Source organism: Mytilus galloprovincialis, chromosome 5 (genome assembly GCF_965363235.1).
Source record: "Mytilus galloprovincialis chromosome 5, xbMytGall1.hap1.1, whole genome shotgun sequence".
Lineage (NCBI taxonomy): Eukaryota > Metazoa > Mollusca > Bivalvia > Mytilida > Mytilidae > Mytilus > Mytilus galloprovincialis.
Genome location: NC_134842.1, coordinates 51092444 through 51119909, shown reverse-complemented (window position 1 = coordinate 51119909; position 27466 = coordinate 51092444). Strand labels below are relative to the sequence as shown.

The 27466-nt window shown below is 37.6% G+C and overlaps 1 long non-coding RNA gene and 37 other non-coding genes across 38 annotated transcripts in view; 9 read left to right on the top strand and 29 right to left on the bottom strand.

Moving 5' to 3' along the window:
- LOC143075996 (uncharacterized) overlaps nt 1-27466 on the bottom strand; it is a 284414-nt gene that overhangs the window by 22647 nt on the left and 234301 nt on the right. The gene's annotated exons all lie outside the window — the stretch shown is intronic.
- On the bottom strand, nt 671-742 carry Trnap-cgg (transfer RNA proline (anticodon CGG)). The gene has a single exon. It is a non-coding gene; the product is annotated as a tRNA-Pro (tRNA).
- On the top strand, nt 1116-1188 carry Trnav-aac (transfer RNA valine (anticodon AAC)). Its single transcript has one exon. It is a non-coding gene; the product is annotated as a tRNA-Val (tRNA).
- Nucleotides 1522-1593, bottom strand: Trnag-ucc (transfer RNA glycine (anticodon UCC)). The gene has a single exon. It is a non-coding gene; the product is annotated as a tRNA-Gly (tRNA).
- Trnag-ucc (transfer RNA glycine (anticodon UCC)) lies at nt 1841-1912 on the bottom strand. Its single transcript has one exon. It is a non-coding gene; the product is annotated as a tRNA-Gly (tRNA).
- Trnap-cgg (transfer RNA proline (anticodon CGG)) lies at nt 3405-3476 on the bottom strand. The gene has a single exon. It is a non-coding gene; the product is annotated as a tRNA-Pro (tRNA).
- Trnav-aac (transfer RNA valine (anticodon AAC)) lies at nt 3850-3922 on the top strand. Its single transcript has one exon. It is a non-coding gene; the product is annotated as a tRNA-Val (tRNA).
- Nucleotides 4256-4327, bottom strand: Trnag-ucc (transfer RNA glycine (anticodon UCC)). Its single transcript has one exon. It is a non-coding gene; the product is annotated as a tRNA-Gly (tRNA).
- Trnag-ucc (transfer RNA glycine (anticodon UCC)) lies at nt 4575-4646 on the bottom strand. The gene has a single exon. It is a non-coding gene; the product is annotated as a tRNA-Gly (tRNA).
- Nucleotides 6149-6220, bottom strand: Trnap-cgg (transfer RNA proline (anticodon CGG)). The gene has a single exon. It is a non-coding gene; the product is annotated as a tRNA-Pro (tRNA).
- On the top strand, nt 6594-6666 carry Trnav-aac (transfer RNA valine (anticodon AAC)). Its single transcript has one exon. It is a non-coding gene; the product is annotated as a tRNA-Val (tRNA).
- Nucleotides 6999-7070, bottom strand: Trnag-ucc (transfer RNA glycine (anticodon UCC)). Its single transcript has one exon. It is a non-coding gene; the product is annotated as a tRNA-Gly (tRNA).
- Nucleotides 7318-7389, bottom strand: Trnag-ucc (transfer RNA glycine (anticodon UCC)). The gene has a single exon. It is a non-coding gene; the product is annotated as a tRNA-Gly (tRNA).
- Nucleotides 8882-8953, bottom strand: Trnap-cgg (transfer RNA proline (anticodon CGG)). The gene has a single exon. It is a non-coding gene; the product is annotated as a tRNA-Pro (tRNA).
- On the top strand, nt 9327-9399 carry Trnav-aac (transfer RNA valine (anticodon AAC)). Its single transcript has one exon. It is a non-coding gene; the product is annotated as a tRNA-Val (tRNA).
- Nucleotides 9733-9804, bottom strand: Trnag-ucc (transfer RNA glycine (anticodon UCC)). Its single transcript has one exon. It is a non-coding gene; the product is annotated as a tRNA-Gly (tRNA).
- On the bottom strand, nt 10052-10123 carry Trnag-ucc (transfer RNA glycine (anticodon UCC)). Its single transcript has one exon. It is a non-coding gene; the product is annotated as a tRNA-Gly (tRNA).
- Trnap-cgg (transfer RNA proline (anticodon CGG)) lies at nt 11638-11709 on the bottom strand. Its single transcript has one exon. It is a non-coding gene; the product is annotated as a tRNA-Pro (tRNA).
- On the top strand, nt 12083-12155 carry Trnav-aac (transfer RNA valine (anticodon AAC)). The gene has a single exon. It is a non-coding gene; the product is annotated as a tRNA-Val (tRNA).
- Nucleotides 12489-12560, bottom strand: Trnag-ucc (transfer RNA glycine (anticodon UCC)). The gene has a single exon. It is a non-coding gene; the product is annotated as a tRNA-Gly (tRNA).
- On the bottom strand, nt 12808-12879 carry Trnag-ucc (transfer RNA glycine (anticodon UCC)). The gene has a single exon. It is a non-coding gene; the product is annotated as a tRNA-Gly (tRNA).
- On the bottom strand, nt 14376-14447 carry Trnap-cgg (transfer RNA proline (anticodon CGG)). The gene has a single exon. It is a non-coding gene; the product is annotated as a tRNA-Pro (tRNA).
- Nucleotides 14821-14893, top strand: Trnav-aac (transfer RNA valine (anticodon AAC)). Its single transcript has one exon. It is a non-coding gene; the product is annotated as a tRNA-Val (tRNA).
- Nucleotides 15227-15298, bottom strand: Trnag-ucc (transfer RNA glycine (anticodon UCC)). The gene has a single exon. It is a non-coding gene; the product is annotated as a tRNA-Gly (tRNA).
- On the bottom strand, nt 15546-15617 carry Trnag-ucc (transfer RNA glycine (anticodon UCC)). The gene has a single exon. It is a non-coding gene; the product is annotated as a tRNA-Gly (tRNA).
- Nucleotides 17062-17133, bottom strand: Trnap-cgg (transfer RNA proline (anticodon CGG)). Its single transcript has one exon. It is a non-coding gene; the product is annotated as a tRNA-Pro (tRNA).
- Nucleotides 17507-17579, top strand: Trnav-aac (transfer RNA valine (anticodon AAC)). The gene has a single exon. It is a non-coding gene; the product is annotated as a tRNA-Val (tRNA).
- Trnag-ucc (transfer RNA glycine (anticodon UCC)) lies at nt 17913-17984 on the bottom strand. The gene has a single exon. It is a non-coding gene; the product is annotated as a tRNA-Gly (tRNA).
- Nucleotides 18232-18303, bottom strand: Trnag-ucc (transfer RNA glycine (anticodon UCC)). Its single transcript has one exon. It is a non-coding gene; the product is annotated as a tRNA-Gly (tRNA).
- On the bottom strand, nt 19802-19873 carry Trnap-cgg (transfer RNA proline (anticodon CGG)). The gene has a single exon. It is a non-coding gene; the product is annotated as a tRNA-Pro (tRNA).
- Trnav-aac (transfer RNA valine (anticodon AAC)) lies at nt 20247-20319 on the top strand. The gene has a single exon. It is a non-coding gene; the product is annotated as a tRNA-Val (tRNA).
- Trnag-ucc (transfer RNA glycine (anticodon UCC)) lies at nt 22507-22578 on the bottom strand. The gene has a single exon. It is a non-coding gene; the product is annotated as a tRNA-Gly (tRNA).
- Trnag-ucc (transfer RNA glycine (anticodon UCC)) lies at nt 22826-22897 on the bottom strand. The gene has a single exon. It is a non-coding gene; the product is annotated as a tRNA-Gly (tRNA).
- Trnap-cgg (transfer RNA proline (anticodon CGG)) lies at nt 24342-24413 on the bottom strand. Its single transcript has one exon. It is a non-coding gene; the product is annotated as a tRNA-Pro (tRNA).
- Trnav-aac (transfer RNA valine (anticodon AAC)) lies at nt 24787-24859 on the top strand. Its single transcript has one exon. It is a non-coding gene; the product is annotated as a tRNA-Val (tRNA).
- Trnag-ucc (transfer RNA glycine (anticodon UCC)) lies at nt 25193-25264 on the bottom strand. The gene has a single exon. It is a non-coding gene; the product is annotated as a tRNA-Gly (tRNA).
- On the bottom strand, nt 25512-25583 carry Trnag-ucc (transfer RNA glycine (anticodon UCC)). The gene has a single exon. It is a non-coding gene; the product is annotated as a tRNA-Gly (tRNA).
- On the bottom strand, nt 27062-27133 carry Trnap-cgg (transfer RNA proline (anticodon CGG)). The gene has a single exon. It is a non-coding gene; the product is annotated as a tRNA-Pro (tRNA).

Sequence of the window (27466 nt, the reverse complement as noted above, 5' to 3'; positions counted from 1 at the left end):
GAGAGAGAGAGAGAGAGAGAGAGAGAGAGAGAGAGAGAGAGATATTACCAATCTTTAGCGTCGAAATTGTATACCACAACATGGTGTTAGTGCCAGTCTTATTACTTCTATCAAATGATATCCTTTCTAGAACCGTGGGGGTCATTATGCAATGGGTGTAGTCTGTCTGGGAGGAAACACAAATCTGACTTACCGGAGACCGGAATGTTAACATCGATCCGCAGTCAGGAATCCCTGGACGAAGAATGAGACGCAATCACCACGGTAACGACAACGTGTCATAATTAAAGCAGGATAGATACGGCTGAAGTACGTTACTACTATTTTACGAAAGAAGCGAAGCAAAATCCACCGAGGCCCAAAAGATTAACATGATCAAGACCATTTATATTCTAGTATCCATGACACCTCTATGGTAGGAAATTGACCAGTTGAATGAATATACTGTACATGGTTGGAGACTCCCTTTTAAGTTGTATCACGAGTAATGTCTATAGCCCATTTTGCAGGCTGACATTGATGAGGACGGGAAGACCAGATGGGTAACGATATTACGCTGCTTGTATATTTGTGCTTCCGTGATTCTCTAAATTGTGGCCTTACATCATTGGTACCTCAGTTTCGCGATTTGATGTTAAATGAGCGGATCCTTTTGCAATGCCAAAAATTAGGGCTCGTCCGGGAGTCGAACCCGGGACCTCTCGCACCCGAAGCGAGAATCATACCACTAGACCAACGAGCCTGACACTGCTTAGTGAAATTAAATAGATTATAAATAATTTCATATCACATACCACATTGTACCAAGACAGTGAACAAGTATTCCAATCTCTAGAATATGTTATTTTTATTGACAAATTGTAGCTATCGATTGAAAATTAAGAACGGTTTCTATGTGACAGGAATAACTAAAAATTAAAGTATACACTACGTGTTGGATCAATTTGAGATTTCGAATACAAAAGAAAGACGACATATGTTAAAATAGCGATTGTCTGCCGGCAGAAGTTAAGTTAACCATCAATTAGGTCAACTGTTGATATGCCTGAGCTGCAATGCTGTGCCGTTGATTTCCGTCATGGTTTTAAGCTTAAATTCACGCTTAGATCCCCAAGGTTTCCGTGGTGTAGTGGTTATCACATCCGCTTAACACGCGGAAGGTCCTGAGTTCAATCCTCAGCGGAAACATCTATTTTTGCTGTCTTGAAGAATGGCCAATTTTAAATGGCATCAACGTTCAAACAGTTTGCTGTCTGTTTTACTTGTTTCAAGATTACTACAGTTAGTGTCAAAAGTTGTTCAGCACTACTGGTCCAAATGGTTTAGTTGTATCAACTTGGATTGGTAAAGAGATGAAATTAATGCCGGTATGCCGAGTAGTCCGAAATTTGAAATCACTGGGGTGCTTCTATTAAAAAGTTGTGGAAGCACTGAGACAACATGAATCGGAATGGTCAGAATATTTTTTTTTTTTCAAATGACGTCTACAGGCAATAAATTTCATTCAATATAAAAAATTCATGCGTCGGCCGGGAGTCGAACCCGGATCGACTGCTTGGAAGGCAACCATGCTAACCGTTACACCACCGACGCCATAATTACACCTGTTTAAATTTTCTTAGATATATATCGCATTCGAGTTCATTACCCATCAATATATAAAGCTTCATATATTTGAAGTTTTATAGCAAATTGTATCTTAACCTATTGGAGTTAAGTTAGACAAAAAGATATGAAAACAAGCTCTCTCGCAAATAAAGAAACACTACATTTCCGAATGTTCGTCAACTCGTGTAAGGAACATGCTATTTGATTCCATCAAATCCAAACAAAAATTACGTGCGTCGGCCGGGAGTCGAACCCGGATCGACTGCTTGGAAGGCAACCATGCTAACCGTTACACCACCGACGCCATGTTACTGATGTGAACGAAATTCTTTCTTATAGCACAGACGTATACAGCCAGTTTATTGAATTACGTGGCAATGCATATATGCAGGCTAGATTAAAAAAAAAAAATATCACAACTTTAATGATATTGATATATATCTTATGATGTCTATTTCTTTAAAATTTCCCCATGCTAACAAAATATTTACTTCTACACTGCTACATAGTACATGATAGCTGATGCCAATTATTCCGTAATTGATACGGTATAGAAATTATCCAAAGTTGAAACTTTAAGAGGTCCTGAAAGTTTAATTCTTTGTCTCATCATTGTGCAATTAATTTAACAGTATCGTACACTTGTTGTAGGTTATGCTAATTTGTAGTGGAAATACGAATCAATTACTGAGGGGCGTAATTAATCTTCGAACATATGTTACATTCTCTAAACCACTATTTGAAGAAAATGTTTTCTGGGAGGAAGAATTGGAGATAAAGTCTGCTGAACGGAACAAGATAGACGGAAAAACAACAGGGAATTTGCTTTCCCGAATGTTTAGGTTATACACTGTATACGAAACAAAGACCGGTGAACATATGTTTACATGATGACGACACGAACAGTATAATTGCCCGAGGCGAAATATAAACTTATAAGAAAATGTATGAAATTCATGATAACATTAAAGAAAAAATACAGTTCATAAGAGGGCGATAACGATGACGCAAATACAACTTTTGGATAGCGGATTGAAAGGGTGAAATTTAGAATCTCAAAAAGAATAGGACAAAATCCAGCAACAGATGGATAAGAGAGAGAGAGAGAGAGAGAGAGAGAGAGAGAGAGAGAGAGAGAGAGAGAGAGAGAGAGAGAGAGAGAGAGAGATATTACCAATCTTTAGCGTCGAAATTGTATACCACAACATGGTGTTAGTGCCAGTCTTATTACTTCTATCAAATGATATCCTTTCTAGAACCGTGGGGGTCATTATGCAATGGGTGTAGTCTGTCTGGGAGGAAACACAAATCTGACTTACCGGAGACCGGAATGTTAACATCGATCCGCAGTCAGGAATCCCTGGACGAAGAATGAGACGCAATCACCACGGTAACGACAACGTGTCATAATTAAAGCAGGATAGATACGGCTGAAGTACGTTACTACTATTTTACGAAAGAAGCGAAGCAAAATCCACCGAGGCCCAAAAGATTAACATGATCAAGACCATTTATATTCTAGTATCCATGACACCTCTATGGTAGGAAATTGACCAGTTGAATGAATATACTGTACATGGTTGGAGACTCCCTTTTAAGTTGTATCACGAGTAATGTCTATAGCCCATTTTGCAGGCTGACATTGATGAGGACGGGAAGACCAGATGGGTAACGATATTACGCTGCTTGTATATTTGTGCTTCCGTGATTCTCTAAATTGTGGCCTTACATCATTGGTACCTCAGTTTCGCGATTTGATGTTAAATGAGCGGATCCTTTTGCAATGCCAAAAATTAGGGCTCGTCCGGGAGTCGAACCCGGGACCTCTCGCACCCGAAGCGAGAATCATACCACTAGACCAACGAGCCTGACACTGCTTAGTGAAATTAAATAGATTATAAATAATTTCATATCACATACCACATTGTACCAAGACAGTGAACAAGTATTCCAATCTCTAGAATATGTTATTTTTATTGACAAATTGTAGCTATCGATTGAAAATTAAGAACGGTTTCTATGTGACAGGAATAACTAAAAATTAAAGTATACACTACGTGTTGGATCAATTTGAGATTTCGAATACAAAAGAAAGACGACATATGTTAAAATAGCGATTGTCTGCCGGCAGAAGTTAAGTTAACCATCAATTAGGTCAACTGTTGATATGCCTGAGCTGCAATGCTGTGCCGTTGATTTCCGTCATGGTTTTAAGCTTAAATTCACGCTTAGATCCCCAAGGTTTCCGTGGTGTAGTGGTTATCACATCCGCTTAACACGCGGAAGGTCCTGAGTTCAATCCTCAGCGGAAACATCTATTTTTGCTGTCTTGAAGAATGGCCAATTTTAAATGGCATCAACGTTCAAACAGTTTGCTGTCTGTTTTACTTGTTTCAAGATTACTACAGTTAGTGTCAAAAGTTGTTCAGCACTACTGGTCCAAATGGTTTAGTTGTATCAACTTGGATTGGTAAAGAGATGAAATTAATGCCGGTATGCCGAGTAGTCCGAAATTTGAAATCACTGGGGTGCTTCTATTAAAAAGTTGTGGAAGCACTGAGACAACATGAATCGGAATGGTCAGAATATTTTTTTTTTTTCAAATGACGTCTACAGGCAATAAATTTCATTCAATATAAAAAATTCATGCGTCGGCCGGGAGTCGAACCCGGATCGACTGCTTGGAAGGCAACCATGCTAACCGTTACACCACCGACGCCATAATTACACCTGTTTAAATTTTCTTAGATATATATCGCATTCGAGTTCATTACCCATCAATATATAAAGCTTCATATATTTGAAGTTTTATAGCAAATTGTATCTTAACCTATTGGAGTTAAGTTAGACAAAAAGATATGAAAACAAGCTCTCTCGCAAATAAAGAAACACTACATTTCCGAATGTTCGTCAACTCGTGTAAGGAACATGCTATTTGATTCCATCAAATCCAAACAAAAATTACGTGCGTCGGCCGGGAGTCGAACCCGGATCGACTGCTTGGAAGGCAACCATGCTAACCGTTACACCACCGACGCCATGTTACTGATGTGAACGAAATTCTTTCTTATAGCACAGACGTATACAGCCAGTTTATTGAATTACGTGGCAATGCATATATGCAGGCTAGATTAAAAAAAAAAAATATCACAACTTTAATGATATTGATATATATCTTATGATGTCTATTTCTTTAAAATTTCCCCATGCTAACAAAATATTTACTTCTACACTGCTACATAGTACATGATAGCTGATGCCAATTATTCCGTAATTGATACGGTATAGAAATTATCCAAAGTTGAAACTTTAAGAGGTCCTGAAAGTTTAATTCTTTGTCTCATCATTGTGCAATTAATTTAACAGTATCGTACACTTGTTGTAGGTTATGCTAATTTGTAGTGGAAATACGAATCAATTACTGAGGGGCGTAATTAATCTTCGAACATATGTTACATTCTCTAAACCACTATTTGAAGAAAATGTTTTCTGGGAGGAAGAATTGGAGATAAAGTCTGCTGAACGGAACAAGATAGACGGAAAAACAACAGGGAATTTGCTTTCCCGAATGTTTAGGTTATACACTGTATACGAAACAAAGACCGGTGAACATATGTTTACATGATGACGACACGAACAGTATAATTGCCCGAGGCGAAATATAAACTTATAAGAAAATGTATGAAATTCATGATAACATTAAAGAAAAAATACAGTTCATAAGAGGGCGATAACGATGACGCAAATACAACTTTTGGATAGCGGATTGAAAGGGTGAAATTTAGAATCTCGATCAAAAAGAATAGGACAAAATCCAGCAACAGATGGATAAGAGAGAGAGAGAGAGAGAGAGAGAGAGAGAGAGAGAGAGAGAGAGAGAGAGAGAGAGAGAGAGAGAGAGAGAGAGAGAGATATTACCAATCTTTAGCGTCGAAATTGTATACCACAACATGGTGTTAGTGCCAGTCTTATTACTTCTATCAAATGATATCCTTTCTAGAACCGTGGGGGTCATTATGCAATGGGTGTAGTCTGTCTGGGAGGAAACACAAATCTGACTTACCGGAGACCGGAATGTTAACATCGATCCGCAGTCAGGAATCCCTGGACGAAGAATGAGACGCAATCACCACGGTAACGACAACGTGTCATAATTAAAGCAGGATAGATACGGCTGAAGTACGTTACTACTATTTTACGAAAGAAGCGAAGCAAAATCCACCGAGGCCCAAAAGATTAACATGATCAAGACCATTTATATTCTAGTATCCATGACACCTCTATGGTAGGAAATTGACCAGTTGAATGAATATACTGTACATGGTTGGAGACTCCCTTTTAAGTTGTATCACGAGTAATGTCTATAGCCCATTTTGCAGGCTGACATTGATGAGGACGGGAAGACCAGATGGGTAACGATATTACGCTGCTTGTATATTTGTGCTTCCGTGATTCTCTAAATTGTGGCCTTACATCATTGGTACCTCAGTTTCGCGATTTGATGTTAAATGAGCGGATCCTTTTGCAATGCCAAAAATTAGGGCTCGTCCGGGAGTCGAACCCGGGACCTCTCGCACCCGAAGCGAGAATCATACCACTAGACCAACGAGCCTGACACTGCTTAGTGAAATTAAATAGATTATAAATAATTTCATATCACATACCACATTGTACCAAGACAGTGAACAAGTATTCCAATCTCTAGAATATGTTATTTTTATTGACAAATTGTAGCTATCGATTGAAAATTAAGAACGGTTTCTATGTGACAGGAATAACTAAAAATTAAAGTATACACTACGTGTTGGATCAATTTGAGATTTCGAATACAAAAGAAAGACGACATATGTTAAAATAGCGATTGTCTGCCGGCAGAAGTTAAGTTAACCATCAATTAGGTCAACTGTTGATATGCCTGAGCTGCAATGCTGTGCCGTTGATTTCCGTCATGGTTTTAAGCTTAAATTCACGCTTAGATCCCCAAGGTTTCCGTGGTGTAGTGGTTATCACATCCGCTTAACACGCGGAAGGTCCTGAGTTCAATCCTCAGCGGAAACATCTATTTTTGCTGTCTTGAAGAATGGCCAATTTTAAATGGCATCAACGTTCAAACAGTTTGCTGTCTGTTTTACTTGTTTCAAGATTACTACAGTTAGTGTCAAAAGTTGTTCAGCACTACTGGTCCAAATGGTTTAGTTGTATCAACTTGGATTGGTAAAGAGATGAAATTAATGCCGGTATGCCGAGTAGTCCGAAATTTGAAATCACTGGGGTGCTTCTATTAAAAAGTTGTGGAAGCACTGAGACAACATGAATCGGAATGGTCAGAATATTTTTTTTTTTCAAATGACGTCTACAGGCAATAAATTTCATTCAATATAAAAAATTCATGCGTCGGCCGGGAGTCGAACCCGGATCGACTGCTTGGAAGGCAACCATGCTAACCGTTACACCACCGACGCCATAATTACACCTGTTTAAATTTTCTTAGATATATATCGCATTCGAGTTCATTACCCATCAATATATAAAGCTTCATATATTTGAAGTTTTATAGCAAATTGTATCTTAACCTATTGGAGTTAAGTTAGACAAAAAGATATGAAAACAAGCTCTCTCGCAAATAAAGAAACACTACATTTCCGAATGTTCGTCAACTCGTGTAAGGAACATGCTATTTGATTCCATCAAATCCAAACAAAAATTACGTGCGTCGGCCGGGAGTCGAACCCGGATCGACTGCTTGGAAGGCAACCATGCTAACCGTTACACCACCGACGCCATGTTACTGATGTGAACGAAATTCTTTCTTATAGCACAGACGTATACAGCCAGTTTATTGAATTACGTGGCAATGCATATATGCAGGCTAGATTAAAAAAAAAAAATATCACAACTTTAATGATATTGATATATATCTTATGATGTCTATTTCTTTAAAATTTCCCCATGCTAACAAAATATTTACTTCTACACTGCTACATAGTACATGATAGCTGATGCCAATTATTCCGTAATTGATACGGTATAGAAATTATCCAAAGTTGAAACTTTAAGAGGTCCTGAAAGTTTAATTCTTTGTCTCATCATTGTGCAATTAATTTAACAGTATCGTACACTTGTTGTAGGTTATGCTAATTTGTAGTGGAAATACGAATCAATTACTGAGGGGCGTAATTAATCTTCGAACATATGTTACATTCTCTAAACCACTATTTGAAGAAAATGTTTTCTGGGAGGAAGAATTGGAGATAAAGTCTGCTGAACGGAACAAGATAGACGGAAAAACAACAGGGAATTTGCTTTCCCGAATGTTTAGGTTATACACTGTATACGAAACAAAGACCGGTGAACATATGTTTACATGATGACGACACGAACAGTATAATTGCCCGAGGCGAAATATAAACTTATAAGAAAATGTATGAAATTCATGATAACATTAAAGAAAAAATACAGTTCATAAGAGGGCGATAACGATGACGCAAATACAACTTTTGGATAGCGGATTGAAAGGGTGAAATTTAGAATCTCGATCAAAAAGAATAGGACAAAATCCAGCAACAGATGGATAAGAGAGAGAGAGAGAGAGAGAGAGAGAGAGAGAGAGAGAGAGAGAGAGAGAGAGAGAGAGAGAGAGAGAGATATTACCAATCTTTAGCGTCGAAATTGTATACCACAACATGGTGTTAGTGCCAGTCTTATTACTTCTATCAAATGATATCCTTTCTAGAACCGTGGGGGTCATTATGCAATGGGTGTAGTCTGTCTGGGAGGAAACACAAATCTGACTTACCGGAGACCGGAATGTTAACATCGATCCGCAGTCAGGAATCCCTGGACGAAGAATGAGACGCAATCACCACGGTAACGACAACGTGTCATAATTAAAGCAGGATAGATACGGCTGAAGTACGTTACTACTATTTTACGAAAGAAGCGAAGCAAAATCCACCGAGGCCCAAAAGATTAACATGATCAAGACCATTTATATTCTAGTATCCATGACACCTCTATGGTAGGAAATTGACCAGTTGAATGAATATACTGTACATGGTTGGAGACTCCCTTTTAAGTTGTATCACGAGTAATGTCTATAGCCCATTTTGCAGGCTGACATTGATGAGGACGGGAAGACCAGATGGGTAACGATATTACGCTGCTTGTATATTTGTGCTTCCGTGATTCTCTAAATTGTGGCCTTACATCATTGGTACCTCAGTTTCGCGATTTGATGTTAAATGAGCGGATCCTTTTGCAATGCCAAAAATTAGGGCTCGTCCGGGAGTCGAACCCGGGACCTCTCGCACCCGAAGCGAGAATCATACCACTAGACCAACGAGCCTGACACTGCTTAGTGAAATTAAATAGATTATAAATAATTTCATATCACATACCACATTGTACCAAGACAGTGAACAAGTATTCCAATCTCTAGAATATGTTATTTTTATTGACAAATTGTAGCTATCGATTGAAAATTAAGAACGGTTTCTATGTGACAGGAATAACTAAAAATTAAAGTATACACTACGTGTTGGATCAATTTGAGATTTCGAATACAAAAGAAAGACGACATATGTTAAAATAGCGATTGTCTGCCGGCAGAAGTTAAGTTAACCATCAATTAGGTCAACTGTTGATATGCCTGAGCTGCAATGCTGTGCCGTTGATTTCCGTCATGGTTTTAAGCTTAAATTCACGCTTAGATCCCCAAGGTTTCCGTGGTGTAGTGGTTATCACATCCGCTTAACACGCGGAAGGTCCTGAGTTCAATCCTCAGCGGAAACATCTATTTTTGCTGTCTTGAAGAATGGCCAATTTTAAATGGCATCAACGTTCAAACAGTTTGCTGTCTGTTTTACTTGTTTCAAGATTACTACAGTTAGTGTCAAAAGTTGTTCAGCACTACTGGTCCAAATGGTTTAGTTGTATCAACTTGGATTGGTAAAGAGATGAAATTAATGCCGGTATGCCGAGTAGTCCGAAATTTGAAATCACTGGGGTGCTTCTATTAAAAAGTTGTGGAAGCACTGAGACAACATGAATCGGAATGGTCAGAATATTTTTTTTTTTTCAAATGACGTCTACAGGCAATAAATTTCATTCAATATAAAAAATTCATGCGTCGGCCGGGAGTCGAACCCGGATCGACTGCTTGGAAGGCAACCATGCTAACCGTTACACCACCGACGCCATAATTACACCTGTTTAAATTTTCTTAGATATATATCGCATTCGAGTTCATTACCCATCAATATATAAAGCTTCATATATTTGAAGTTTTATAGCAAATTGTATCTTAACCTATTGGAGTTAAGTTAGACAAAAAGATATGAAAACAAGCTCTCTCGCAAATAAAGAAACACTACATTTCCGAATGTTCGTCAACTCGTGTAAGGAACATGCTATTTGATTCCATCAAATCCAAACAAAAATTACGTGCGTCGGCCGGGAGTCGAACCCGGATCGACTGCTTGGAAGGCAACCATGCTAACCGTTACACCACCGACGCCATGTTACTGATGTGAACGAAATTCTTTCTTATAGCACAGACGTATACAGCCAGTTTATTGAATTACGTGGCAATGCATATATGCAGGCTAGATTAAAAAAAAAAAATATCACAACTTTAATGATATTGATATATATCTTATGATGTCTATTTCTTTAAAATTTCCCCATGCTAACAAAATATTTACTTCTACACTGCTACATAGTACATGATAGCTGATGCCAATTATTCCGTAATTGATACGGTATAGAAATTATCCAAAGTTGAAACTTTAAGAGGTCCTGAAAGTTTAATTCTTTGTCTCATCATTGTGCAATTAATTTAACAGTATCGTACACTTGTTGTAGGTTATGCTAATTTGTAGTGGAAATACGAATCAATTACTGAGGGGCGTAATTAATCTTCGAACATATGTTACATTCTCTAAACCACTATTTGAAGAAAATGTTTTCTGGGAGGAAGAATTGGAGATAAAGTCTGCTGAACGGAACAAGATAGACGGAAAAACAACAGGGAATTTGCTTTCCCGAATGTTTAGGTTATACACTGTATACGAAACAAAGACCGGTGAACATATGTTTACATGATGACGACACGAACAGTATAATTGCCCGAGGCGAAATATAAACTTATAAGAAAATGTATGAAATTCATGATAACATTAAAGAAAAAATACAGTTCATAAGAGGGCGATAACGATGACGCAAATACAACTTTTGGATAGCGGATTGAAAGGGTGAAATTTAGAATCTCAAAAAGAATAGGACAAAATCCAGCAACAGATGGATAAGAGAGAGAGAGAGAGAGAGAGAGAGAGAGAGAGAGAGAGAGAGAGAGAGAGAGAGAGAGAGAGAGAGAGAGAGAGAGAGAGAGAGAGAGAGAGAGATATTACCAATCTTTAGCGTCGAAATTGTATACCACAACATGGTGTTAGTGCCAGTCTTATTACTTCTATCAAATGATATCCTTTCTAGAACCGTGGGGGTCATTATGCAATGGGTGTAGTCTGTCTGGGAGGAAACACAAATCTGACTTACCGGAGACCGGAATGTTAACATCGATCCGCAGTCAGGAATCCCTGGACGAAGAATGAGACGCAATCACCACGGTAACGACAACGTGTCATAATTAAAGCAGGATAGATACGGCTGAAGTACGTTACTACTATTTTACGAAAGAAGCGAAGCAAAATCCACCGAGGCCCAAAAGATTAACATGATCAAGACCATTTATATTCTAGTATCCATGACACCTCTATGGTAGGAAATTGACCAGTTGAATGAATATACTGTACATGGTTGGAGACTCCCTTTTAAGTTGTATCACGAGTAATGTCTATAGCCCATTTTGCAGGCTGACATTGATGAGGACGGGAAGACCAGATGGGTAACGATATTACGCTGCTTGTATATTTGTGCTTCCGTGATTCTCTAAATTGTGGCCTTACATCATTGGTACCTCAGTTTCGCGATTTGATGTTAAATGAGCGGATCCTTTTGCAATGCCAAAAATTAGGGCTCGTCCGGGAGTCGAACCCGGGACCTCTCGCACCCGAAGCGAGAATCATACCACTAGACCAACGAGCCTGACACTGCTTAGTGAAATTAAATAGATTATAAATAATTTCATATCACATACCACATTGTACCAAGACAGTGAACAAGTATTCCAATCTCTAGAATATGTTATTTTTATTGACAAATTGTAGCTATCGATTGAAAATTAAGAACGGTTTCTATGTGACAGGAATAACTAAAAATTAAAGTATACACTACGTGTTGGATCAATTTGAGATTTCGAATACAAAAGAAAGACGACATATGTTAAAATAGCGATTGTCTGCCGGCAGAAGTTAAGTTAACCATCAATTAGGTCAACTGTTGATATGCCTGAGCTGCAATGCTGTGCCGTTGATTTCCGTCATGGTTTTAAGCTTAAATTCACGCTTAGATCCCCAAGGTTTCCGTGGTGTAGTGGTTATCACATCCACTTAACACGCGGAAGGTCCTGAGTTCAATCCTCAGCGGAAACATCTATTTTTGCTGTCTTGAAGAATGGCCAATTTTAAATGGCATCAACGTTCAAACAGTTTGCTGTCTGTTTTACTTGTTTCAAGATTACTACAGTTAGTGTCAAAAGTTGTTCAGCACTACTGGTCCAAATGGTTTAGTTGTATCAACTTGGATTGGTAAAGAGATGAAATTAATGCCGGTATGCCGAGTAGTCCGAAATTTGAAATCACTGGGGTGCTTCTATTAAAAAGTTGTGGAAGCACTGAGACAACATGAATCGGAATGGTCAGAATATTTTTTTTTTTTCAAATGACGTCTACAGGCAATAAATTTCATTCAATATAAAAAATTCATGCGTCGGCCGGGAGTCGAACCCGGATCGACTGCTTGGAAGGCAACCATGCTAACCGTTACACCACCGACGCCATAATTACACCTGTTTAAATTTTCTTAGATATATATCGCATTCGAGTTCATTACCCATCAATATATAAAGCTTCATATATTTGAAGTTTTATAGCAAATTGTATCTTAACCTATTGGAGTTAAGTTAGACAAAAAGATATGAAAACAAGCTCTCTCGCAAATAAAGAAACACTACATTTCCGAATGTTCGTCAACTCGTGTAAGGAACATGCTATTTGATTCCATCAAATCCAAACAAAAATTACGTGCGTCGGCCGGGAGTCGAACCCGGATCGACTGCTTGGAAGGCAACCATGCTAACCGTTACACCACCGACGCCATGTTACTGATGTGAACGAAATTCTTTCTTATAGCACAGACGTATACAGCCAGTTTATTGAATTACGTGGCAATGCATATATGCAGGCTAGATTAAAAAAAAAAAATATCACAACTTTAATGATATTGATATATATCTTATGATGTCTATTTCTTTAAAATTTCCCCATGCTAACAAAATATTTACTTCTACACTGCTACATAGTACATGATAGCTGATGCCAATTATTCCGTAATTGATACGGTATAGAAATTATCCAAAGTTGAAACTTTAAGAGGTCCTGAAAGTTTAATTCTTTGTCTCATCATTGTGCAATTAATTTAACAGTATCGTACACTTGTTGTAGGTTATGCTAATTTGTAGTGGAAATACGAATCAATTACTGAGGGGCGTAATTAATCTTCGAACATATGTTACATTCTCTAAACCACTATTTGAAGAAAATGTTTTCTGGGAGGAAGAATTGGAGATAAAGTCTGCTGAACGGAACAAGATAGACGGAAAAACAACAGGGAATTTGCTTTCCCGAATGTTTAGGTTATACACTGTATACGAAACAAAGACCGGTGAACATATGTTTACATGATGACGACACGAACAGTATAATTGCCCGAGGCGAAATATAAACTTATAAGAAAATGTATGAAATTCATGATAACATTAAAGAAAAAATACAGTTCATAAGAGGGCGATAACGATGACGCAAATACAACTTTTGGATAGCGGATTGAAAGGGTGAAATTTAGAATCTCAAAAAGAATAGGACAAAATCCAGCAACAGATGGATAAGAGAGAGAGAGAGAGAGAGAGAGAGAGAGAGAGAGAGAGAGAGAGAGAGAGAGAGAGAGAGAGAGAGAGAGAGAGAGATATTACCAATCTTTAGCGTCGAAATTGTATACCACAACATGGTGTTAGTGCCAGTCTTATTACTTCTATCAAATGATATCCTTTCTAGAACCGTGGGGGTCATTATGCAATGGGTGTAGTCTGTCTGGGAGGAAACACAAATCTGACTTACCGGAGACCGGAATGTTAACATCGATCCGCAGTCAGGAATCCCTGGACGAAGAATGAGACGCAATCACCACGGTAACGACAACGTGTCATAATTAAAGCAGGATAGATACGGCTGAAGTACGTTACTACTATTTTACGAAAGAAGCGAAGCAAAATCCACCGAGGCCCAAAAGATTAACATGATCAAGACCATTTATATTCTAGTATCCATGACACCTCTATGGTAGGAAATTGACCAGTTGAATGAATATACTGTACATGGTTGGAGACTCCCTTTTAAGTTGTATCACGAGTAATGTCTATAGCCCATTTTGCAGGCTGACATTGATGAGGACGGGAAGACCAGATGGGTAACGATATTACGCTGCTTGTATATTTGTGCTTCCGTGATTCTCTAAATTGTGGCCTTACATCATTGGTACCTCAGTTTCGCGATTTGATGTTAAATGAGCGGATCCTTTTGCAATGCCAAAAATTAGGGCTCGTCCGGGAGTCGAACCCGGGACCTCTCGCACCCGAAGCGAGAATCATACCACTAGACCAACGAGCCTGACACTGCTTAGTGAAATTAAATAGATTATAAATAATTTCATATCACATACCACATTGTACCAAGACAGTGAACAAGTATTCCAATCTCTAGAATATGTTATTTTTATTGACAAATTGTAGCTATCGATTGAAAATTAAGAACGGTTTCTATGTGACAGGAATAACTAAAAATTAAAGTATACACTACGTGTTGGATCAATTTGAGATTTCGAATACAAAAGAAAGACGACATATGTTAAAATAGCGATTGTCTGCCGGCAGAAGTTAAGTTAACCATCAATTAGGTCAACTGTTGATATGCCTGAGCTGCAATGCTGTGCCGTTGATTTCCGTCATGGTTTTAAGCTTAAATTCACGCTTAGATCCCCAAGGTTTCCGTGGTGTAGTGGTTATCACATCCGCTTAACACGCGGAAGGTCCTGAGTTCAATCCTCAGCGGAAACATCTATTTTTGCTGTCTTGAAGAATGGCCAATTTTAAATGGCATCAACGTTCAAACAGTTTGCTGTCTGTTTTACTTGTTTCAAGATTACTACAGTTAGTGTCAAAAGTTGTTCAGCACTACTGGTCCAAATGGTTTAGTTGTATCAACTTGGATTGGTAAAGAGATGAAATTAATGCCGGTATGCCGAGTAGTCCGAAATTTGAAATCACTGGGGTGCTTCTATTAAAAAGTTGTGGAAGCACTGAGACAACATGAATCGGAATGGTCAGAATATTTTTTTTTTTTCAAATGACGTCTACAGGCAATAAATTTCATTCAATATAAAAAATTCATGCGTCGGCCGGGAGTCGAACCCGGATCGACTGCTTGGAAGGCAACCATGCTAACCGTTACACCACCGACGCCATAATTACACCTGTTTAAATTTTCTTAGATATATATCGCATTCGAGTTCATTACCCATCAATATATAAAGCTTCATATATTTGAAGTTTTATAGCAAATTGTATCTTAACCTATTGGAGTTAAGTTAGACAAAAAGATATGAAAACAAGCTCTCTCGCAAATAAAGAAACACTACATTTCCGAATGTTCGTCAACTCGTGTAAGGAACATGCTATTTGATTCCATCAAATCCAAACAAAAATTACGTGCGTCGGCCGGGAGTCGAACCCGGATCGACTGCTTGGAAGGCAACCATGCTAACCGTTACACCACCGACGCCATGTTACTGATGTGAACGAAATTCTTTCTTATAGCACAGACGTATACAGCCAGTTTATTGAATTACGTGGCAATGCATATATGCAGGCTAGATTAAAAAAAAAAAATATCACAACTTTAATGATATTGATATATATCTTATGATGTCTATTTCTTTAAAATTTCCCCATGCTAACAAAATATTTACTTCTACACTGCTACATAGTACATGATAGCTGATGCCAATTATTCCGTAATTGATACGGTATAGAAATTATCCAAAGTTGAAACTTTAAGAGGTCCTGAAAGTTTAATTCTTTGTCTCATCATTGTGCAATTAATTTAACAGTATCGTACACTTGTTGTAGGTTATGCTAATTTGTAGTGGAAATACGAATCAATTACTGAGGGGCGTAATTAATCTTCGAACATATGTTACATTCTCTAAACCACTATTTGAAGAAAATGTTTTCTGGGAGGAAGAATTGGAGATAAAGTCTGCTGAACGGAACAAGATAGACGGAAAAACAACAGGGAATTTGCTTTCCCGAATGTTTAGGTTATACACTGTATACGAAACAAAGACCGGTGAACATATGTTTACATGATGACGACACGAACAGTATAATTGCCCGAGGCGAAATATAAACTTATAAGAAAATGTATGAAATTCATGATAACATTAAAGAAAAAATACAGTTCATAAGAGGGCGATAACGATGACGCAAATACAACTTTTGGATAGCGGATTGAAAGGGTGAAATTTAGAATCTCAAAAAGAATAGGACAAAATCCAGCAACAGATGGATAAGAGAGAGAGAGAGAGAGAGAGAGAGATATTACCAATCTTTAGCGTCGAAATTGTATACCACAACATGGTGTTAGTGCCAGTCTTATTACTTCTATCAAATGATATCCTTTCTAGAACCGTGGGGGTCATTATGCAATGGGTGTAGTCTGTCTGGGAGGAAACACAAATCTGACTTACCGGAGACCGGAATGTTAACATCGATCCGCAGTCAGGAATCCCTGGACGAAGAATGAGACGCAATCACCACGGTAACGACAACGTGTCATAATTAAAGCAGGATAGATACGGCTGAAGTACGTTACTACTATTTTACGAAAGAAGCGAAGCAAAATCCACCGAGGCCCAAAAGATTAACATGATCAAGACCATTTATATTCTAGTATCCATGACACCTCTATGGTAGGAAATTGACCAGTTGAATGAATATACTGTACATGGTTGGAGACTCCCTTTTAAGTTGTATCACGAGTAATGTCTATAGCCCATTTTGCAGGCTGACATTGATGAGGACGGGAAGACCAGATGGGTAACGATATTACGCTGCTTGTATATTTGTGCTTCCGTGATTCTCTAAATTGTGGCCTTACATCATTGGTACCTCAGTTTCGCGATTTGATGTTAAATGAGCGGATCCTTTTGCAATGCCAAAAATTAGGGCTCGTCCGGGAGTCGAACCCGGGACCTCTCGCACCCGAAGCGAGAATCATACCACTAGACCAACGAGCCTGACACTGCTTAGTGAAATTAAATAGATTATAAATAATTTCATATCACATACCACATTGTACCAAGACAGTGAACAAGTATTCCAATCTCTAGAATATGTTATTTTTATTGACAAATTGTAGCTATCGATTGAAAATTAAGAACGGTTTCTATGTGACAGGAATAACTAAAAATTAAAGTATACACTACGTGTTGGATCAATTTGAGATTTCGAATACAAAAGAAAGACGACATATGTTAAAATAGCGATTGTCTGCCGGCAGAAGTTAAGTTAACCATCAATTAGGTCAACTGTTGATATGCCTGAGCTGCAATGCTGTGCCGTTGATTTCCGTCATGGTTTTAAGCTTAAATTCACGCTTAGATCCCCAAGGTTTCCGTGGTGTAGTGGTTATCACATCCACTTAACACGCGGAAGGTCCTGAGTTCAATCCTCAGCGGAAACATCTATTTTTGCTGTCTTGAAGAATGGCCAATTTTAAATGGCATCAACGTTCAAACAGTTTGCTGTCTGTTTTACTTGTTTCAAGATTACTACAGTTAGTGTCAAAAGTTGTTCAGCACTACTGGTCCAAATGGTTTAGTTGTATCAACTTGGATTGGTAAAGAGATGAAATTAATGCCGGTATGCCGAGTAGTCCGAAATTTGAAATCACTGGGGTGCTTCTATTAAAAAGTTGTGGAAGCACTGAGACAACATGAATCGGAATGGTCAGAATATTTTTTTTTTTTCAAATGACGTCTACAGGCAATAAATTTCATTCAATATAAAAAATTCATGCGTCGGCCGGGAGTCGAACCCGGATCGACTGCTTGGAAGGCAACCATGCTAACCGTTACACCACCGACGCCATAATTACACCTGTTTAAATTTTCTTAGATATATATCGCATTCGAGTTCATTACCCATCAATATATAAAGCTTCATATATTTGAAGTTTTATAGCAAATTGTATCTTAACCTATTGGAGTTAAGTTAGACAAAAAGATATGAAAACAAGCTCTCTCGCAAATAAAGAAACACTACATTTCCGAATGTTCGTCAACTCGTGTAAGGAACATGCTATTTGATTCCATCAAATCCAAACAAAAATTACGTGCGTCGGCCGGGAGTCGAACCCGGATCGACTGCTTGGAAGGCAACCATGCTAACCGTTACACCACCGACGCCATGTTACTGATGTGAACGAAATTCTTTCTTATAGCACAGACGTATACAGCCAGTTTATTGAATTACGTGGCAATGCATATATGCAGGCTAGATTAAAAAAAAAAAATATCACAACTTTAATGATATTGATATATATCTTATGATGTCTATTTCTTTAAAATTTCCCCATGCTAACAAAATATTTACTTCTACACTGCTACATAGTACATGATAGCTGATGCCAATTATTCCGTAATTGATACGGTATAGAAATTATCCAAAGTTGAAACTTTAAGAGGTCCTGAAAGTTTAATTCTTTGTCTCATCATTGTGCAATTAATTTAACAGTATCGTACACTTGTTGTAGGTTATGCTAATTTGTAGTGGAAATACGAATCAATTACTGAGGGGCGTAATTAATCTTCGAACATATGTTACATTCTCTAAACCACTATTTGAAGAAAATGTTTTCTGGGAGGAAGAATTGGAGATAAAGTCTGCTGAACGGAACAAGATAGACGGAAAAACAACAGGGAATTTGCTTTCCCGAATGTTTAGGTTATACACTGTATACGAAACAAAGACCGGTGAACATATGTTTACATGATGACGACACGAACAGTATAATTGCCCGAGGCGAAATATAAACTTATAAGAAAATGTATGAAATTCATGATAACATTAAAGAAAAAATACAGTTCATAAGAGGGCGATAACGATGACGCAAATACAACTTTTGGATAGCGGATTGAAAGGGTGAAATTTAGAATCTCAAAAAGAATAGGACAAAATCCAGCAACAGATGGATAAGAGAGAGAGAGAGAGAGAGAGAGAGAGAGAGAGAGAGAGAGAGAGAGAGAGAGAGAGAGAGAGAGAGAGAGAGAGAGAGATATTACCAATCTTTAGCGTCGAAATTGTATACCACAACATGGTGTTAGTGCCAGTCTTATTACTTCTATCAAATGATATCCTTTCTAGAACCGTGGGGGTCATTATGCAATGGGTGTAGTCTGTCTGGGAGGAAACACAAATCTGACTTACCGGAGACCGGAATGTTAACATCGATCCGCAGTCAGGAATCCCTGGACGAAGAATGAGACGCAATCACCACGGTAACGACAACGTGTCATAATTAAAGCAGGATAGATACGGCTGAAGTACGTTACTACTATTTTACGAAAGAAGCGAAGCAAAATCCACCGAGGCCCAAAAGATTAACATGATCAAGACCATTTATATTCTAGTATCCATGACACCTCTATGGTAGGAAATTGACCAGTTGAATGAATATACTGTACATGGTTGGAGACTCCCTTTTAAGTTGTATCACGAGTAATGTCTATAGCCCATTTTGCAGGCTGACATTGATGAGGACGGGAAGACCAGATGGGTAACGATATTACGCTGCTTGTATATTTGTGCTTCCGTGATTCTCTAAATTGTGGCCTTACATCATTGGTACCTCAGTTTCGCGATTTGATGTTAAATGAGCGGATCCTTTTGCAATGCCAAAAATTAGGGCTCGTCCGGGAGTCGAACCCGGGACCTCTCGCACCCGAAGCGAGAATCATACCACTAGACCAACGAGCCTGACACTGCTTAGTGAAATTAAATAGATTATAAATAATTTCATATCACATACCACATTGTACCAAGACAGTGAACAAGTATTCCAATCTCTAGAATATGTTATTTTTATTGACAAATTGTAGCTATCGATTGAAAATTAAGAACGGTTTCTATGTGACAGGAATAACTAAAAATTAAAGTATACACTACGTGTTGGATCAATTTGAGATTTCGAATACAAAAGAAAGACGACATATGTTAAAATAGCGATTGTCTGCCGGCAGAAGTTAAGTTAACCATCAATTAGGTCAACTGTTGATATGCCTGAGCTGCAATGCTGTGCCGTTGATTTCCGTCATGGTTTTAAGCTTAAATTCACGCTTAGATCCCCAAGGTTTCCGTGGTGTAGTGGTTATCACATCCGCTTAACACGCGGAAGGTCCTGAGTTCAATCCTCAGCGGAAACATCTATTTTTGCTGTCTTGAAGAATGGCCAATTTTAAATGGCATCAACGTTCAAACAGTTTGCTGTCTGTTTTACTTGTTTCAAGATTACTACAGTTAGTGTCAAAAGTTGTTGATCGGTCGAGTGGACCTTTACATGATAGGACGTTTATGTGTACAGTGAAAATATTACTATATTATAAGTTATTGCTCGGATTACCAAGCTGAAATACGGAATATTAACATTCTAACTTGTTTTAGAAGTAAGTTTTTTTTCACTGATATTGAAAAAACCGTCTTTATTAACTGTTTTAAATGTTGTAAATATTGTTGGATTGAAAGAGGCTACCCGAGGGTGAATTTTACTACTGTTTTGAATTATATATACAATGGAGAGACTTCCATCTTTATTGATGAGTACTATAGAAAATGCATGCGAACAATTTTCTAATATATCATTTACTGTGCACGGTGAAAATGACAGAGCCCGTATATCGATAGTTTTTACAAATCAGGAAATTAGTAAAAGTAAAAGAAAATCAAATTCTACCGTCAACCGTGATAGAAAACGGATGAAAGAGTATAACAATGATAATGTACATATTGAGAATAGTGAGAATGATACAGATGTGATTTGTTCAGATAGTTTATCTGAAAATAATCATATACCGAGTGGAAAGGTATTGACGAATATTTCCGATGTGATGGATTTTGATGATAACCCGTGTGAGGCCTCCGCTTCTACAGGTAACATTAATAGTGTAGAAAGTCCAAATATAGCACTGTTAATCGACACAGGTAAAGAATTGCCTATGTCACCAACCTGTTTACCGAGTAAAATTATAAACAATGGAAATAAAAGTAAACAAAGAGTATCTGTTGATATAATTGAAAAGAATCCGTCAACATGTGATAAAGTGAAAGAACATAATAAAAACATACAAGATAGTAGATTTATTCATAAAATTGTTTTAAAACAAAACCGAAGTGGTACGGACATATTAATTGGAAAAACGCAAAGAGGACGTCTAGTATTATTTCATATAGACCATAAAGAGTTTGAAGTTCTCCTTCGCGGTGAACGAGATTATCGTATATTTAACAAAGTGGTAACCGACGATTTTAAAGATGTAAGAACAACAAAACTGATGACTGATGCAGTGCGTCAAGGAATATTAGAGATGGAAAAACTTGTGGAAAATAAAAAGCTGTAACAGTTTATTTTTTTTCAGTATTTTATAATTTGTTTTTGTAGTGAGAATTGTGTATGTTTCTGTGAGAAAATGGGGAAAATGTTTTTGCTGAATAATGATAATTATATTGTGATGTTGTTTGCTTGTCTTATTAATGCTTATAATTGACTTCATATTTAATACTTTTGATATTATTTGCGTTGTGGAATGGACACCATCCCTTTGCGATTTTTTTTCGATTGTATCATTGTTCGTCATATATTCGACACTAAGACTGTAGAAACAATTAACTCTTTAATTTTTTCATTTTATTCTGTGTAAGCTTTTTATCATTTTGAATGTATGAGATGAATGGAAGATTAGAAAGTGATTGAATATAATTATAGGTATATATGATGTTTTTGTATAGAAAGTGATATATAAATTGATATATTTATATAAATATGAGTATACACAAGTTGATAATCAGACAATCATGTTCGTGACAAATATTTCACGCAATATATAATTAATGTTTCAAATATGAATCATTTCAGAGAAAAGACAATAACTAATGGCAATGTTTTTATTTTTGTGTAATTCAAACTGTGATATGTATATATGAATTGTGAATATAATAAAGATAAAAAAAATCACATCCGCTTAACACGCGGAAGGTCCTGAGTTCAATCCTCAGCGGAAACATCTATTTTTGCTGTCTTGAAGAATGGCCAATTTTAAATGGCATCAACGTTCAAACAGTTTGCTGTCTGTTTTACTTGTTTCAAGATTACTACAGTTAGTGTCAAAAGTTGTTCAGCACTACTGGTCCAAATGGTTTAGTTGTATCAACTTGGATTGGTAAAGAGATGAAATTAATGCCGGTATGCCGAGTAGTCCGAAATTTGAAATCACTGGGGTGCTTCTATTAAAAAGTTGTGGAAGCACTGAGACAACATGAATCGGAATGGTCAGAATATTTTTTTTTTTTCAAATGACGTCTACAGGCAATAAATTTCATTCAATATAAAAAATTCATGCGTCGGCCGGGAGTCGAACCCGGATCGACTGCTTGGAAGGCAACCATGCTAACCGTTACACCACCGACGCCATAATTACACCTGTTTAAATTTTCTTAGATATATATCGCATTCGAGTTCATTACCCATCAATATATAAAGCTTCATATATTTGAAGTTTTATAGCAAATTGTATCTTAACCTATTGGAGTTAAGTTAGACAAAAAGATATGAAAACAAGCTCTCTCGCAAATAAAGAAACACTACATTTCCGAATGTTCGTCAACTCGTGTAAGGAACATGCTATTTGATTCCATCAAATCCAAACAAAAATTACGTGCGTCGGCCGGGAGTCGAACCCGGATCGACTGCTTGGAAGGCAACCATGCTAACCGTTACACCACCGACGCCATGTTACTGATGTGAACGAAATTCTTTCTTATAGCACAGACGTATACAGCCAGTTTATTGAATTACGTGGCAATGCATATATGCAGGCTAGATTAAAAAAAAAAAATATCACAACTTTAATGATATTGATATATATCTTATGATGTCTATTTCTTTAAAATTTCCCCATGCTAACAAAATATTTACTTCTACACTGCTACATAGTACATGATAGCTGATGCCAATTATTCCGTAATTGATACGGTATAGAAATTATCCAAAGTTGAAACTTTAAGAGGTCCTGAAAGTTTAATTCTTTGTCTCATCATTGTGCAATTAATTTAACAGTATCGTACACTTGTTGTAGGTTATGCTAATTTGTAGTGGAAATACGAATCAATTACTGAGGGGCGTAATTAATCTTCGAACATATGTTACATTCTCTAAACCACTATTTGAAGAAAATGTTTTCTGGGAGGAAGAATTGGAGATAAAGTCTGCTGAACGGAACAAGATAGACGGAAAAACAACAGGGAATTTGCTTTCCCGAATGTTTAGGTTATACACTGTATACGAAACAAAGACCGGTGAACATATGTTTACATGATGACGACACGAACAGTATAATTGCCCGAGGCGAAATATAAACTTATAAGAAAATGTATGAAATTCATGATAACATTAAAGAAAAAATACAGTTCATAAGAGGGCGATAACGATGACGCAAATACAACTTTTGGATAGCGGATTGAAAGGGTGAAATTTAGAATCTCAAAAAGAATAGGACAAAATCCAGCAACAGATGGATAAGAGAGAGAGAGAGAGAGAGAGAGAGATATTACCAATCTTTAGCGTCGAAATTGTATACCACAACATGGTGTTAGTGCCAGTCTTATTACTTCTATCAAATGATATCCTTTCTAGAACCGTGGGGGTCATTATGCAATGGGTGTAGTCTGTCTGGGAGGAAACACAAATCTGACTTACCGGAGACCGGAATGTTAACATCGATCCGCAGTCAGGAATCCCTGGACGAAGAATGAGACGCAATCACCACGGTAACGACAACGTGTCATAATTAAAGCAGGATAGATACGGCTGAAGTACGTTACTACTATTTTACGAAAGAAGCGAAGCAAAATCCACCGAGGCCCAAAAGATTAACATGATCAAGACCATTTATATTCTAGTATCCATGACACCTCTATGGTAGGAAATTGACCAGTTGAATGAATATACTGTACATGGTTGGAGACTCCCTTTTAAGTTGTATCACGAGTAATGTCTATAGCCCATTTTGCAGGCTGACATTGATGAGGACGGGAAGACCAGATGGGTAACGATATTACGCTGCTTGTATATTTGTGCTTCCGTGATTCTCTAAATTGTGGCCTTACATCATTGGTACCTCAGTTTCGCGATTTGATGTTAAATGAGCGGATCCTTTTGCAATGCCAAAAATTAGGGCTCGTCCGGGAGTCGAACCCGGGACCTCTCGCACCCGAAGCGAGAATCATACCACTAGACCAACGAGCCTGACACTGCTTAGTGAAATTAAATAGATTATAAATAATTTCATATCACATACCACATTGTACCAAGACAGTGAACAAGTATTCCAATCTCTAGAATATGTTATTTTTATTGACAAATTGTAGCTATCGATTGAAAATTAAGAACGGTTTCTATGTGACAGGAATAACTAAAAATTAAAGTATACACTACGTGTTGGATCAATTTGAGATTTCGAATACAAAAGAAAGACGACATATGTTAAAATAGCGATTGTCTGCCGGCAGAAGTTAAGTTAACCATCAATTAGGTCAACTGTTGATATGCCTGAGCTGCAATGCTGTGCCGTTGATTTCCGTCATGGTTTTAAGCTTAAATTCACGCTTAGATCCCCAAGGTTTCCGTGGTGTAGTGGTTATCACATCCGCTTAACACGCGGAAGGTCCTGAGTTCAATCCTCAGCGGAAACATCTATTTTTGCTGTCTTGAAGAATGGCCAATTTTAAATGGCATCAACGTTCAAACAGTTTGCTGTCTGTTTTACTTGTTTCAAGATTACTACAGTTAGTGTCAAAAGTTGTTCAGCACTACTGGTCCAAATGGTTTAGTTGTATCAACTTGGATTGGTAAAGAGATGAAATTAATGCCGGTATGCCGAGTAGTCCGAAATTTGAAATCACTGGGGTGCTTCTATTAAAAAGTTGTGGAAGCACTGAGACAACATGAATCGGAATGGTCAGAATATTTTTTTTTTTTCAAATGACGTCTACAGGCAATAAATTTCATTCAATATAAAAAATTCATGCGTCGGCCGGGAGTCGAACCCGGATCGACTGCTTGGAAGGCAACCATGCTAACCGTTACACCACCGACGCCATAATTACACCTGTTTAAATTTTCTTAGATATATATCGCATTCGAGTTCATTACCCATCAATATATAAAGCTTCATATATTTGAAGTTTTATAGCAAATTGTATCTTAACCTATTGGAGTTAAGTTAGACAAAAAGATATGAAAACAAGCTCTCTCGCAAATAAAGAAACACTACATTTCCGAATGTTCGTCAACTCGTGTAAGGAACATGCTATTTGATTCCATCAAATCCAAACAAAAATTACGTGCGTCGGCCGGGAGTCGAACCCGGATCGACTGCTTGGAAGGCAACCATGCTAACCGTTACACCACCGACGCCATGTTACTGATGTGAACGAAATTCTTTCTTATAGCACAGACGTATACAGCCAGTTTATTGAATTACGTGGCAATGCATATATGCAGGCTAGATTAAAAAAAAAAAATATCACAACTTTAATGATATTGATATATATCTTATGATGTCTATTTCTTTAAAATTTCCCCATGCTAACAAAATATTTACTTCTACACTGCTACATAGTACATGATAGCTGATGCCAATTATTCCGTAATTGATACGGTATAGAAATTATCCAAAGTTGAAACTTTAAGAGGTCCTGAAAGTTTAATTCTTTGTCTCATCATTGTGCAATTAATTTAACAGTATCGTACACTTGTTGTAGGTTATGCTAATTTGTAGTGGAAATACGAATCAATTACTGAGGGGCGTAATTAATCTTCGAACATATGTTACATTCTCTAAACCACTATTTGAAGAAAATGTTTTCTGGGAGGAAGAATTGGAGATAAAGTCTGCTGAACGGAACAAGATAGACGGAAAAACAACAGGGAATTTGCTTTCCCGAATGTTTAGGTTATACACTGTATACGAAACAAAGACCGGTGAACATATGTTTACATGATGACGACACGAACAGTATAATTGCCCGAGGCGAAATATAAACTTATAAGAAAATGTATGAAATTCATGATAACATTAAAGAAAAAATACAGTTCATAAGAGGGCGATAACGATGACGCAAATACAACTTTTGGATAGCGGATTGAAAGGGTGAAATTTAGAATCTCGATCAAAAAGAATAGGACAAAATCCAGCAACAGATGGATAAGAGAGAGAGAGAGAGAGAGAGAGAGAGAGAGAGAGAGAGAGAGAGAGAGAGAGAGATATTACCAATCTTTAGCGTCGAAATTGTATACCACAACATGGTGTTAGTGCCAGTCTTATTACTTCTATCAAATGATATCCTTTCTAGAACCGTGGGGGTCATTATGCAATGGGTGTAGTCTGTCTGGGAGGAAACACAAATCTGACTTACCGGAGACCGGAATGTTAACATCGATCCGCAGTCAGGAATCCCTGGACGAAGAATGAGACGCAATCACCACGGTAACGACAACGTGTCATAATTAAAGCAGGATAGATACGGCTGAAGTACGTTACTACTATTTTACGAAAGAAGCGAAGCAAAATCCACCGAGGCCCAAAAGATTAACATGATCAAGACCATTTATATTCTAGTATCCATGACACCTCTATGGTAGGAAATTGACCAGTTGAATGAATATACTGTACATGGTTGGAGACTCCCTTTTAAGTTGTATCACGAGTAATGTCTATAGCCCATTTTGCAGGCTGACATTGATGAGGACGGGAAGACCAGATGGGTAACGATATTACGCTGCTTGTATATTTGTGCTTCCGTGATTCTCTAAATTGTGGCCTTACATCATTGGTACCTCAGTTTCGCGATTTGATGTTAAATGAGCGGATCCTTTTGCAATGCCAAAAATTAGGGCTCGTCCGGGAGTCGAACCCGGGACCTCTCGCACCCGAAGCGAGAATCATACCACTAGACCAACGAGCCTGACACTGCTTAGTGAAATTAAATAGATTATAAATAATTTCATATCACATACCACATTGTACCAAGACAGTGAACAAGTATTCCAATCTCTAGAATATGTTATTTTTATTGACAAATTGTAGCTATCGATTGAAAATTAAGAACGGTTTCTATGTGACAGGAATAACTAAAAATTAAAGTATACACTACGTGTTGGATCAATTTGAGATTTCGAATACAAAAGAAAGACGACATATGTTAAAATAGCGATTGTCTGCCGGCAGAAGTTAAGTTAACCATCAATTAGGTCAACTGTTGATATGCCTGAGCTGCAATGCTGTGCCGTTGATTTCC